This window comes from Dermacentor silvarum, chromosome 4 (assembly GCF_013339745.2).
Source record: "Dermacentor silvarum isolate Dsil-2018 chromosome 4, BIME_Dsil_1.4, whole genome shotgun sequence".
NCBI classification, from domain to species: Eukaryota; Metazoa; Arthropoda; class Arachnida; order Ixodida; family Ixodidae; genus Dermacentor; species Dermacentor silvarum.
Window position 1 is genome coordinate 14352950 of NC_051157.2, and position 13216 is coordinate 14366165.

A 13216-nucleotide genomic window follows, 5' to 3' on the forward strand; every position below is an offset into this window, starting at 1 on the left:
TCGTGGCATCCCATACAAAGCTATAAAGCTGATCCTCCGTCAGGATCGTTAGTACGTGTACAGAACCATCCAGTAGTGTGGTTCAGTGAATGATGCGTGAAAAAACGAGGACGCAAGAAAATCCTGGCATGGTGAGCTGTTCCGCCAGATCGTGTTGAATCGCGTTTTTGCGCGAGATGGTCGAACAGCTTTGCTACTGCTTTTCTACAGCTTTGCTGCATTTCATTTAATCATCACCTGCATTCTTTTTAATAAGACAAATGGCATTACTGCGCGAAGGAGCGTCTCGGAAGTTTCCCAACAACAGCCAATGCCGCCGTGCCTGTTGCATGCACGCTTACCAGCTACACGCTGTCCTGATGCAGTTGGAACGATTATGACGCACTATCAGCCTGCTACTGCGGGCTGCAGGATCACGATGACAATACAATTAAAATAACTAAAGAAATTAATGCAGTAAGTGTGGTGTTCAAACGTTCCCAAGCGTGATAAGCGGACCTGCCTCGTAAGATGCGTTGAATGAATCGGCTTTCTAAAGTCAGCTTCGCCGCAGTAGACGTGTTACGCGGTGAAGCTTACCCAAAAATTATTGCAGTGAAGCATACCAAAAGTGAAAAGGGGCCGCTATCACGGGACATGTATATGTTCCTTAACTATGTACGCGCGCCCAGGAGCGTAATAAGTGTATTGGCAGGTGTACTCACCTATATGAAAACTGCCAAGAAAAGCTGGTTAAGGCAAGCTCTCTTGTCGAAACGTTTGCACCAGTCTGTTCGACCACTCTTATATCACCGCAATTTGTGTATTGCGGTGAAGCATACCGATAGTGCGTAGGGGTCACGCGAATCAGGAGTGAAGGGTTTCAGTCAGCGATGAACCCTACAAGTCTCAACGTTCTAGTCTGAACAAAGCATATTTTCGCAGCAGGATGATGTTGCGACAACTTTTGTTGGCTAAATCTTTACATGCCAACTTAGCTCTTTTCACTATCAATATGCTTTACCGCAATACAGTAGAATCCTCACTGCAGGATACTTCCACCGTAGTTTGCCTAAACACTACGTGATAGGTTCACCCTTGCCGCTATTAGTATGCTTCACTGCAAAACACATTGTGTATTACGGTCAAACATACTAAAGCACAATTGTCAGTTCACAATGCAAGAACCCTTGCCCTTTCACTTTTGTGATATTATGACATTTATTACAATGACATATTCACCGCTAAAACATCCACATTGAAATGGAGTCACGAACATTGATGACAGCGTGTGTGATGTTTTATCCTTTGCTTTGTTGTGTACCTGTCATACTGCTATTAAATTTTCCTTTCCTTTTAAAGTGCTTACGTACATCACATCGCAAGGAGTCACTGTGTAATTAGTGGTGTTGTCATGTTAAAAAACCAGGCTCTTCTCAAGAGACGTTGTGGTTAAGTACCTGTGAAATTGTTTTTAGAGGGGTAGTTTTCTGAGAAGAAATCAGATGCCAGAAACAGGCCTGTGGTATCCTGGGCTTGAGTATTTAACAGTGGAAAGGATACAAAATACATATTTCTTGCCTGAAACCAAGAAATAAGTGGAATATGTAAAATATATTAAATAGCGCCCATGAGAAACTGCAAGCTGTGCACACCTTGACCCAAAACGCACTTCTCTTGCTCCAGTCCATGCAGGCTATCAGCTGCTTTGTTGGAGCCTCTAGTACATTGTCAGTGGTGCAGTAATTTTTGTCTGCATTTTGCTCAAGTGTGCCCTAGACATAATTGAGTGATTTGCAGTTGCAACTGGACTGCAGCCTCAGCTTGTGAGACTAGTGGTATGGCACATTTTTTAAAACTAAGCTACACATATATAGCATTACCAGTTTGAGCAGATACCTGTTTATATATGTTCACCTTTAGCATCTAGATTTTTTACCGTGAATTCAGAAAAATCTCCATCGCATCGACTCCCTAGATTTGAAATTCCGTATAAGTTGTCTTCTTGTTCATTGCGGTTGCACTTCTGTCCAAATGGGAGAGCATTTCTGCATAGCGCATCACGGACCATTCTTTATTAGGCCGTGACTGCTGCGACCGGGTTGCAGCAGACAATAGGTGGTGCCCAAAATGTCTGCGTTCACCCATGACGTCACATCCGCTATAACCTATGATGTCACATCCATTTAATTTCATGGCGGCTGTTTTTCAGGGCCTGTCGCGTTGTGAAGCAGTCCACATTTCGTGCCTTCTTACAGCCTAAGTAATCCATTTGTCCACTCTGTATACATGTAATAAAAGGTTGGGGCTGTCAGCTGCTTGATGTGTTGCCGTTAGTTATCTTGCACGCATATTTTGCTTCGTGACCGCGTCAAATTGCAGCCGGCCCGTGGAATAGGTCGTGGCATCCCATACAAAGCTGATCCTGTGAGTATACACCTCTGTCAGGATCGTTAGTACGTGTACAGAACTATCCCGTATTCTGCTTCAGTGAATGATGCGTGCAAAAACGAGGACGTAAGAAAATCCTGGCATGGTGAGCTGTTCCGCCAGATCGTGTTAAATCGCGTTTTTGCGCGACATGGTCGAACAGCTTTGCTACTGCTTTTCTACAGCGTTGTTGCATTTCATTTAATCATCACCTGCATTTATTTCAATAAGACAAATGGCATTACTGCGCGAAAGAGCGTCTTGAAGTTTCCCAACAACAGCCAGTGTCACCGTGCCTGTTGCATGCACGCTTATCAGCTACACGTCTTGCAGCTACAAGCTATCAGCTACATCTATCACATGCTATATACAAGCTATCAGCTACATTATCAGCTACACGTCTTATCAGCACGCTTATCATCTACACGCTGTCGTGATGCACTTAGAATGATTATCACGCAGTATCAGCCTGCTACTGCGGCATGCAGGATCACTGTGACAATACAATTGAAATAAATAAAGAAATTAATGCAGTAAGTGGGGTGTTTAAACGTTGCCAAGCGTGATAAGCGGACCTGCCTCGTAAGTTGTGTTGAATGAATTGGCTTTCTAAAGTCGGCTTCGCCGCAGTAGATATGTGTTACGCGGTGAAGCTTACCCAAAATTATTGCAGTGAAGCATACCAAAAGCGAAAAGGGGCCCCTATCACGGGACATGTAGTATGTGTTCCTTAACTATGTAGTACATGTACGCGCGCACCGCCGTCTCCCATCACATTACGCGTGCCAAGATGCCTAATAATTGTGCTTGCAGGCCTTCAGAGCTATTTCGGACGTGTCTGTGACGCTTTGAACCATTGTTTCGTCCACCTCAAGCCAATGTTCACACGGGTCATTTTTTGATGAAGTGTTGATTTTTCCAGTAACAGCTACGTAATTTCGTGGTTTCCTGTCCAACTGCTTTGGGCATATGCAACTCAAGGCGTGCTTTTCAGCCGAGTGTTCGAAAGTGAAATGACGCTTTTGCACCAGTAGAGCCGTCACCCATTACAACACAGTCAATCAATGTCATTTGTCACAAGCGGGCCACCGAACGCGGGTACACACGCGCACGCGTGAAACTGCATAACTAGCCGTGAGATCAGCGTGCTTCTCAAAAAGCTGCTTTGCATCAAAGGCCAATCACCCTTGCTCTAGATTTCACGTCGCACTTGGTGGTTGACCCGCCGGGGTGGCTGAGTCAGCTAAGGCGTTGCGCTGCTGAGCACGAGGTCCCGGGATCGAATCCCGACCGCGGCGGCCGCATTTCGATGGAGGCAAAATGCAAAAACGCCCGTGTGCTTGCGTTGTAGTGCACGTTAAAGAACCCCAGGTGGTCAAAATTAATCCGGAGCCCTGAACTACGGTGTGCCTCATAATCAGAACTGGTTTTGGCACGTAAAACCCCAGAAAGAAGAAGAAGCACTTGGTGGTTGGCTGGGGCACCACGCACATTGATTGTGACCAATGCATGGATCCGCGGCATTAGTTTGTCATACTGCACCGTGTGGTTGTCGTTTCTTGTATGTCCCTGACTCTTTAGCGCTGTTGAGATTCCCACTCGAATGTGAGCTCATACCACACTTGCGAGGTCTTCTCGCTGCTATCGTATTAGCTGGGGAATATAGTTTAGCTGCTTTGGTTAAGTCTACAGCTGAGGCTGCTGGAGATTTTTCGAGCTGGTAATACATTGCGCAGTTGCCCGTTTCACTTTTTTGTGCTTCACCGCAAGACATTCTGTGTGTCTGAAAAACAAAATTGCACTGCGGCGAAGCTAACTTTACTAAACTGAATTTTGCAACGTTTATTTTTTTTTATTGTAGGCTCTTGCCTCCCTATCAGCCACTACCAAACGCTTGTCGGTACGTCGCTTGGAAAAGGTCTTGCCAGCTCATTCTCCCCCATTGGGGGTGGCGGAGACTCACATATATGGAAACTGTCAAGGAAAGCAGATGTTGTCCTGATGAAGGCAAGCCCCCTTGCCGAAACGTTTGCACCAGCCTGTTTGGCCACTGTTAAATCACTGCAACATATTTGTCTGTTGCGGTGAAGCATACCGATAGTGGGAAGGGTTTCAGTCAGGGACGAGCTTAATGTTCTAGTCTCAACAAAGCAAATTTTCGCGGCAGGATAACGTTTTGACAACTTTTGTTGGCTAAAACCTTACATGCCGGTTTAACTGTTTTCACTATCAGTATGCTTTACTGCAGGACACGTCCGTCGTACTTGGCCGAAACCCTACTTGACAGGTTCACCCTTGCTGCTATTAGTGTGCTTCACTGCAGAACACATTGTGTACACATTGTGTATTGCAGTGAAACATATTAAATCACATTTGTCAGCTTAGATTGCAAGAACCCTTGCCCTTCGCTTTTGTGATATTGTTACGACGAGGCGAAGAAGAGAACGACAACGGACCAGAAGATGACGTAACGTTGAAAAGCCTGGCTGAGCTCTCTTTCGTCTCCGGGAATGGTGTCTATTTGTAAATACATATTGTGAATATAGTTTCATTGATGTTTTATAAAATTGATGGCAGCATGTGTGATGTTTTATCCTTTTGCTTTTTTGTGTACCTGGCATACTGCCATTATTAAATTTTCCTGTGCTTTTTAAGGTGCTGATGTACATAACATCACATCGCCAGGAATCGCTATGTAATTTAGTGGCCTTGTCATGTTCAAAGACTAATTTGATGGCTCTTCTCAATAGAGGTTGTGGTTAAGTTGATGTGAATGTTGTTTTAGAGGGGTAGTTTTCTGAGAAGAAATCAAATACCAAACAAAAAGACCTGTGGTAACCTTGTTTGAGGAGAGGACTTCTGCATAGCTGATCAGGGAACATTCTTATTTACATACTTTCCTTTTATTATTTATCTTACCTACAATCGAGAGCAAATGTATAGATTGATCAATGTGCTATGCATTAGTCTAACATACATTGCCATGTTCAACAGTACAGTGCATTTAGCTGGTGTTGGTTCATTGAAGCTAAGCATTACTACAGCCTTTAACTGTAACTATCATGGTGTGACAGCAGAGAAATGGCGATCCAAAGACAGTTGGGCACATTGAGACGACATCTTTTTGTGTGTGAAAAGGCGAAATATACAAAAAATTAGACAGAACACATGCACATTAATCTTTTCTCACACACAAAAACACTAGGAGGCTTAGGGCCCATTCATACTTGTGACTAGGCGAGGTCACGTGACAAAGTTAGTCGCAAGTAGTTGCAAATGGTCGCTTCTCTCGAAAGGCGACCCTTTCCGGCCAGTTGCGCGACCGCAGTCACGGAACAGCTGAACCAATCAGATGCGAAGGAACAGGACGCCCATATATGCTAATGCTTATTTTACGCGGCGATGACATTGCAAGCAGATGTGAACGACGTATCGCGAGACATTTCGGTTTGGTGACTTGTCGGTCACATTTGTCAGTGTGAACATCGTTTGTCTTGATTAACTTTCTGGTCACCAGTGTCAGTCGGTCGCGGGACGTTGTCTAGTCGCAAGTGTGAATGTGCCCTTAAGGTTTCTTCACTGCGCCACAGAAACTATAGTTCTTAAACGTGCTTTAGTTTTACATGTTCTAAACTTATTTTTATTTTCACAGACGAAAAACATGGCTTGACTCCCTGGTACAGGATACTTGCACTCGGCATGGAGTGATGAAGCCCAGCAGTGTACGTAGAAGTGCTGATTTCCACAGTCTAGCAGCAGTTCTTCATCAACAAGAACATCTTTGCTGAAAATAAAGTGTTCCTGCCAACATTCCTGGTTGTCATACTGATCAGTATACATGAGCATCATTCTTGTGCCTCCTTATTTTCTATAGCAAAAACACTTCTATGGCAAATTGACTGTCCTAATAAATGCTTTTAAAGGTACGTATGAACATCCTTAAACCCTTTCTACTGGTGCCATGGTAAAATGTTTATGTACAGTAAAACTGAACTGCAAGGCAGAATAGCAAACACCTTGATGCTGCATGGGTAGAACTTGTAAATTGACAATTGTTGTGTAAAACAATATTTTCTTCACTAGTGACTACTAGCCCTAAATGTCTTAGGTGGCACAGATTTTCCATGGGTATACATTGCTACAAGCTCTTTATAGGCAGTCACAAGAGACATGTAAACTTTATTGAGAACCTTAAGGTGCTTCAAGCCTCTGCTTCCCACTAGCCAAAAGCTGCTACCTTTCTTTCCTTTTACATTTAAGGCAAGACCAAGACCCTTGTCCCTCAATCTGCCAGCAAGCGTGTACTCCTGACATGATTCTCAATAGCAAATAAACACTTCATATGTTGAGTGATCTTTTTTTAATTGCTAAAGAAATCTAACTTGCAAAAATTGCTGAGCAGTTTAAGCATTACTTCTGTTCTGTATTTACCGCTTCCGAGCACGAGGCATCGCATGATAACTCTCTTCCAGTAATGTCTCCCGATTTTATAACATACGAGGGTGTACTGTGTTTGCTACTTAACCTGAAAACGAAATCCTCAGCTGTTCCCGATAACATTCCGAACACATTTTTGCGCAGGTATGCCGAACCAGTTGCACATGTTTTGACACATGTTTTCCGTCTTTCCTTCGAAAAGTTCTTATTTCCTGACGATTGGCGTACGGCACGTGTAGTGCCAGTGTTTAAAACAGGCGATCGTCTGAACGTCGGAAACTACAGGCCTATTTCTTTAACTTGCACGTCATGTAAGCTATTAGAACACATAGTCACACATTACATCACCTCCTTTCTTGAAGAAAACAACTATCTGTCACCTTTCGAGCACGGCTTTAGGAAGCAATTAACAACAACACAACTGGTCACAACAATTCACGAGTTCGCCGTATCGCTTGATACGGGGAATCAAATTGATGCTATATTCTTGGATTTTAGTAAGGCGTTGACCTCGTCACGCACAGCAAACTAATTTCCAAATTACAAGGCATAGGCCTACCTGTTAATTTGATTAACTGGATTCGTTCCTACCTTTCTGATCGTAAGCAATATGTACGACTGAGTGACTGCGCATCTAGCGTTCTGCCTGTAACATCAGGAGTCACTCAAGGTAGCGTTTTGGGACCTGTTCTTTTATTAGTATACATAAATGACAATGTTACCTCAATAGATACGTCAAAAATAAGTATAAAGCTTTTTGCAGATGACTGCAAATTTTTAAAACCGTTATCACTCCCAGTGATCAACAATGTCTACAATCTAACCTCTGTGCTGTTTAAAGTGGTGTAAGAATTGGTCCATGAAACTAACAGTGATAAATCAGTCTTCATGTGCATTAGACACAAAAAGTGCCCTCTTCATTACACATATTCTCTCAATAATTGTCCTTGACTGAGGTTGATGAGTATAAATATTTAGGTATTACGATTACAAACCGCCTAACATAGTCAAGTCATATTACTAAAACATGCTCATCCGCTTCTAAACAGCTCTGTTTCTTGAGGCACAAACTAAAAACAGCTCTGTCAGAAATAAAACTACTGGCATATAATGCTTTTATAACACCTAAATTAGATTATGCTAGTGTCGTTTGGGATCCATATATCAAGAAAGATATTAGGAAACTTGAGATGATGCAACGAAAAGCTGTCCATTTTATATTTAATGCTTACCAGAGAAATGACTCGCCGTCAACGCTCATGGCTCGTAATAATATGCCTGTTTTACAACACCGAAGAGTAATTTCGAGGCTGAAATTTCTCCACTCAATGTATTTTGGTAAATTAAACATTACACCTGAAACTTACTTAACACACTGAATTTCTAGACAAACTAGACATACACATGCTCATACTCTCGAACTGCTCTCATACTCTCATACTCTTGCTCTATCCTGTTAACTTTTTATTATAAATATGTATTATACAGTGTCCTACCATTTCACTACGTTTTTTTTGTTTCATGTTTTGTCTTCTTTGAATTCCTTTTGGAAACTGCTTTTGTTATGCCCCCCTGCTTGGTCTTTTCGACCGCAGTATGGTGTAAATAAATAAAAATAAATAAAAACTTAGTGGTCGGAAGGCGCTACCTGAGTAACAACTCGTTATACAATTAAAAAATTTTCTGTCACTACAGCTTGAAAAATACGGCAATAAAAGAATTGCTGCAATTATTTCACATTACTTCATTTGAGTTAATTGACTGTAGTAATGAAAAAGACAATATAAGAAAGCTAGTCCTGTGCCTCTTACATGTTTTTTACGTTCCTGCTTTTGTGCTTGTTGGAATAAACTTTTAACTAAAGCTTTCTTAAAATGTGCCAAGTAAATTCTGTGTAAAGAGAGACATGATGTGTGTCAACTATATACAAACTCAATGCACATGTTGGAATATATATGAAGCAAAACAAATGAAAAATAGACAATTTATGCTGTATAACTTAATGCAATGCATATAACTGTGTTCACATTAATCTCGCACAGCATCGAATGTTTATGCACCACAGCGTTCACAAGCTATGTCAAAATGTAAGCAGCACTTCATGTGGATCCACAATTAATGTGGGACGTTGATGCAGAAATGACAGAAGGGTCAAGGCAATGTTTGATATTCATTGAGGGAAGGACATGTGTAAGCAGAGAGAAGTTTGAAGCATATGTAACAATACATTTAAAGCTTATGTGCTCCTTGGGTCACAGTGGCACATACTCAGTGGCTCTGGAATGAGGCAGGCTGTATATAAGAAGTGCAAAGGAGCCAATGAAAATCATGAGCCATTTCATTAAGAAGTCAGGTGCACTTTAGAGAAACCCATAAATTTAAATTATATTTACGGGTTTCATGTACTCATTTATTGTTTGAAAACAATGAGCATATGTGAAGTCGAGGTTTTGACGGAAGCCCGTGTGGTCGGGAGGCATCATGAAGAAGGGTAAAAAGAAGGACGCTGAGCACTGAAAGAATACAATAAAAGACGTTTTGGCTCCCCAGACGGGAGCCTTGTTAATGCATATGTGCACTCTATACCAACACAGAAATTTCAAGAGTGGCAGGGGGGGGGCCAAGTGCTCCGTTGTTCATAGCATGTGGTTTGTGATAAAATAACAAAATGTACGCGCAGATTTGAAACTACTAAAGACATTCAAAAGTCCGACACAAAATTAAAAGTTTTTGTAAGTGTCTGCAATGTGATTTACATAAAATACTTTTTTCGCATCTTCTCCTTTTATAAGCCATTGTTAAGTGAAGCTAATGAATGGTACTACTACAGGTTAGGCACATACTGTGCTGTAAACAGTACACGAAGACCACAAACTTTTCAACCAGTGGCAGCTTGCAGAGTGACTACCGACGTATTGTCTTGTTGCTTAGGCATTGTATGTTAATATGTGACTTCACACATAAGTGTGCTGAGATCACCATACTTCATTGAAGAGATTACTCCTATTGTACAGTTACAGGAACTGTACTTGATTACAAGGCCATTTCCTCTCAGAAAGGAAAAATATTGCTACAGATAGTTGAAAATTTGGGCACAAGTCATAAAAAAAGTCTGCTGAAATCGAACAGTAGGAAAGTTGTTTCACATCTACCAATCATGCAGGTAAGACAATAAATGTAACAACTATAAAGGTTGCCTAGCAAAAAACATGCGTAAATGTTTAGATGGAAGAATCCATAAAGAGAAATTTAGTATACAACAACCAGTAACAAAGAAAATTTGTTCGGAAAATACAGGGAGAATAAATTTTCTATACGAGAAAGGTGTGCAGCGAGGTTGGCTTGATGAGCTTTGCCTCTGGGCTGCTACTCCACATGTTTGATCATGGAGAAAGGGGACTGAAAGGAAAGAGTGCACATGATGACAGGGTGCAGTGGGTGTGCACATGCAGTGTGCATGCATGTTTTGTGCACATCACAACACACAGGCACCTGTCTCCCAAAGTAAAGCATACTAAAATAATCGTTTAAAGGCTGTGAAAGCCTGTGTAGGTATGGGTCACTTGGCTATGACCCATTACATGCGATGACCAAGACACAAAGGAGAGCAAGAAGGCAAAAGCCAGTGCTTCAGCCATTTAGTTCAACCGCCTGCTTTTGTATGTCGCATTGTTCACAGGCAATGCTGTAATTGTGCATATAGTTATATTTGCTATACATTATTTTACCTCTCTGTTACAAGAGCTGGAACTTAATTTTAGCTCTGCCTGCAGAATGGCTACGAATAATGCTAGAAATTAATGTTAGTGGTACATATTATTTACTTAAGGGACCGAGGCTAGGTCCAGTACAACAATCTGTGAGTCAGCGAGCGAAAGGCCTGAGAACCATTTGGACCGATGGCAGGAGTCGAAGAATATCTTTCCTTTAATTCTTCTTCCGACCTCGCAGCTCGCAGCATGAGGCACTAAACGCACGCTGGAGCGTGCCATATATAAAAGGCGGCCGAGGAGGATGACGATGCCTGCTAGAGTTACGTTTTTTTTTTAGCATTTCTCTAATTTATTGCAGTTTGCAAATCTTGTCTGGTGGGGCAACTTTTGTTCTCCCACATTTTATGCTGCTGCCAAATTTTTATCGTAATTTTAACTGACAATATCAGCATACTGTGCAACTAAGCTGGTGAAAACTTCTATGTTTTGTATTGCATTTGTATAGGTGTTACTTAATTTCTCATTTATTACCTTTTCTAACAGCCTATTTTACACTTTTAACTACAATGGACTATTTCCAAACTAAGGCACGAAAAGGCATAAAAACTAGGAGTGTTCGAATGGAAAATTTTTAAAATCAAATTGAATACAAATGTTGGAGAAAAAAAACCTTTTAAAGTCAAACGGGATACCAAACATTTCCAACTTTGAAACAAATTAAGTGAAATGTAAATGTTTCACAGCATCTGTTTTACAACAAATGGCTTATATACATTACATGCTGTGTCTAATGCCGTTAACGACTGTATGTTGGATCGCCTGAGAAGCTTGTATAGAGACACAAAGGTAAGATAAATGTATCTGGTGCACCATGACAATGACAGTAATGAAAAAAACAAAAAAATGAACACCAATCATGAGATTCATGTAATAAAGTGTGATTGTAATTGAAGTTTCTAAGTATGATACTGCAGCATTGTATGTTATTTTAATGGAGTCTGAACATGATGAGGCTAACTGAATAATAAATTCCCTAAATCAAGACACCAAATTCTTAGGCACCTTAAGGGGAGACAGGGTTATCAATGACTGGAAACTTGTGCAGGCTTTTACTCAGAAACTCGTTCATCTGCATAGCTATAGTTCTCCTGAAGCAGAATCATTTAGAAGTGCCCAACATCAGCCTTCCTCCCTTTATACTGCAGCATCTGTTATTTTTCCTTATGTTGTAATCGAATGACATGAATGTTTGACAACATTGAATAGTGAATTTTCAAACTGAATAGCAAGGACTAATCAATCCCTATTCGAAATTTGGAATATTCACACACTCTATACCAGACTTGTACACGTTACAGAAAAAAAAGTAACTGATTACAATTACAGCTACTTCTTTCAAAAATGTGATTGATTACAGTTACCAATTACTGCCCCATGATAGTAATTGAATAATTAGTAAAAGATTCATCGATTACTTTAACATTACTTTCCTCCATACTTTTATTACCATTACGCAAATTAACTAAATAAAGCAAGCTGGTCTGGCTCTGTTAATGCGTCCCTACAGTCCTTTGCAAGTTGTTTATCTTCACTAACAATTGGTTTTAAAAATTTACTTTGGTTATATTCTTGTTTTCTCATGAAGGCATCTGTAGCGACAGTGAAAACATGCTCTATGCGTGTGCTGGAGAGAAGGGCTGTGTTGCAATGTACCAACACCTTGCACACAAGATTGTTGTTACTCAATGCCACTATGATTGGGTTTGGCTCCTCTATGAAGTGCAGTGCTTCACTGTTGCTGGGTCTAGGGGAAGGTGATCTCAGCAGGGCCAGTGAAAAACTAAAAAAAAAATGGTCATAAGTGATTTCCTGGCATCGATGTCTGAAGTGACCATCGCTATCAAGCTGTAGAAGTGTAGTTTATATTTTTTGGCTAACATCTGGTGGACCTACTCCCGGCGCTCTTCGCTTGTTAGCCATTTAGACTTAAACGACTAATTGTAATGGACATCAGGAAACGTTTATGTTCCTTGAAAAGGTGGCGAAGTGTGTAATGTAATTTAATATAAAGCTGCATATTACTCAGCCCTAAAACTGCAGCTCTTGTATTACACGCACATAAACGGTGTATATGATTCACCTATATATCAGAATAAAACATGCATGTTTAATGTCCAAGAGCTTCTGCCTAGATCAGAAAAGTGATAGAATGCACTACGTGAAGAATAAGAATTGACAAGCAGCTCCTAAAGCACTTCCAGGTGAGAGAAGGAGAGAGGGAGAGATAAATTTATTATAAAAGAAAAGCTGAAAGGTTAGACTTCCAAGAGAGGGTGTAAAAATCGAAAAGCCTGCTATGCTGCGGTGATCGAGGAGTAGCTGCAGGATTCTGATTGTGGGAAGGAGGTAACCCTGGTACATGTTTGCATCCTTTTGTACACTGTAGTTCCCGCCAAATTTAAGTACTCAAGGCTGCATCGATCACCTGTTATAGCTTGTTTCTGAAAAGTGTAACTGGCTACATGTAACTGGTTATTAAAAAAGTAATTTAATTACAGCAAGCATCACCAAGTGAACAAAGTAATTCGTAAGTTACAAAGTTGTAAAAGTAAATAATGACAAGTAATTAATGACACATAATTTGTTACGTGCAATTC

At 41.0% G+C, this 13216-nt stretch overlaps 1 protein-coding gene across 1 annotated transcript in view; it reads right to left on the reverse strand.

Annotated features, from left to right (window-relative positions):
• LOC119449490 (post-GPI attachment to proteins factor 2-like) overlaps positions 1–13216 on the reverse strand; it is a 354194-nt gene that overhangs the window by 9713 nt on the left and 331265 nt on the right. The window lies entirely within an intron of this gene.